The 1825-nt window shown below is 44.8% G+C and overlaps 1 protein-coding gene across 1 annotated transcript in view; it reads left to right on the top strand.

Moving 5' to 3' along the window:
- The first annotated feature begins 1131 nt into the window (after positions 1 to 1131).
- The window catches only part of LOC120024080 (sodium/bile acid cotransporter-like), a 13699-nt gene continuing 13005 nt past the window's right edge, over positions 1132 to 1825 (top strand). The window contains exon 1 of the mRNA XM_038968201.1: positions 1132 to 1483. The gene's annotated coding sequence lies outside the window, so the exon portion shown is untranslated. The remainder of the gene's footprint in view (positions 1484 to 1825) is intronic.

Genomic DNA, 1825 nt, shown 5'->3' with positions numbered 1-1825 from the left:
GGCTTGATTCTCCGGCTTCCAGCCTTGCTTCCTTGCTGCCTCCTCATATCGCCGCCTCTCTGCTTTCGCTGCCTCCAGCTCAGCTTTGGGACGGCGATATTCTCCCGGCTGTGCCCATGGACCTTTTCCGTCCAATATTTCCTCCCAACTCCAATAATCCTGTGTAGCAGGCCACTGCTCGAATTCACGCTGCTTGGTTCTGGTTCGGTGGGTGGTTCTGTAACGGCGTTCCTCCTCCTCTTCATCCGAAGAGGAGGAGCAGGGATTAAACCAAAATGCAGCGTCTTGATATGACATGATTTATTTAAAGTAAAGACGAAAACACGAACTTCACTTGAAACTAAACAAAACAACAAACGGAGTAGACGAACCTGAACATAAGAACTTACATAACACGAAGAACTCACGAACAGGAAAATGACTACACAAAACGACGAACGAACGAAACAGTCCCGTATGGTGCAAACAAACACAGACACAGGAGACAACCACCCACGACAAACAAAGTGAAAACACCTACCTTAATATGATTCTCAATCAGAGGAGATGATAACCACCTGCCTCTAATTGAGAACCATATCAGGTACCCAAAACCAACATAGAAACAGAAAACATAGACTGCCCACCCAAACTCACGTCCTGACCAACTAACACATACAAAAACTAACAGAAAACAGGTCAGGAACGTGACAACTACACTACAAAACTAGACTACACTACAATACTACACTATGCTACACGGCACTACAAAACTAGACTACACTACAAGACTACACAATACTACACTGCACTACAACACTAGACTACACTACAAAACTAGACTACACTACAGTACTACACTACACTACACAACAGTACTACAATAAACTACAATACCACACTACACTACAATACTACACTGTACTACAATATGTTTTCCATTTTAGGATTTCTTAAACACACACACACACACACACACACACACACACACACACACACACACACACACACACACACACACACACACACACACACACACACACACACACACACACACACACACACACACACAACACCTGACTGGGCCCATCCCTATAATGTGAGAAAGGATCTGATATCCATTGCAGGAGGGAGACAGCAGAGATAAGAGGAACAGGTGAGGGGAGGAGGACATAATACTCCCCGTCCAGAAGACTGCTTCACAGACAGATATTTACCACTCTCACTCTGGCAATAATTAGCCACATTAGAACAAGGATACACTTTAAAGTCTGTGGTCCACGCAGAACGACTTCATTTAACAACACAGAAACCACAGAGAGGAAAGACCACAGAGAGGAAAGACCACAGAGAGGAAAGACCACAGACAGGAAAGACCACAGACAGGAAAGACCACAGACAGGAAAGACCACAGAGAGGAAAGACCACAGACAGGAAAGACCACAGACAGGAAAGACCACAGAGAGGAAAGACCACAGAAGGAATATCCACATTCTCCTAAAAGGTAAGACAATACCCTAAATATGGTCTTGATTGTTATAAAGTTGTATTAGAGTATTTAGTAGGACTTAGATAGACTCATCATTTCACTACATTTTCAGAGGAGAAATACAGTGTAGTGTGAAATGTGTGGTAAAGAGGCCCACTGTGAAGAAGCCCACTGTGAAATGGCCCACCGTAAAGAGACCCACTTTGAAGGGGCCCACTGTAAAGAGACCCACTGTGAAGGGAACCACTGTAAAGAGGCCAACTGTAAAGAGGCCCATTGTGAAGCGGCCCACTGTGAAGAGGTCCACTGTGAAAAGGTCCACTGTGAAGAGGTCCACTGTGAAGTGGTCCACTGTGA

This window comes from Salvelinus namaycush, chromosome 29 (genome assembly GCF_016432855.1).
Source record: "Salvelinus namaycush isolate Seneca chromosome 29, SaNama_1.0, whole genome shotgun sequence".
Lineage (NCBI taxonomy): Eukaryota > Metazoa > Chordata > Actinopteri > Salmoniformes > Salmonidae > Salvelinus > Salvelinus namaycush.
The sequence above is the reverse complement of the archived record's forward strand: the minus strand, read 5'-3'. Positions and strand labels throughout refer to the sequence as shown.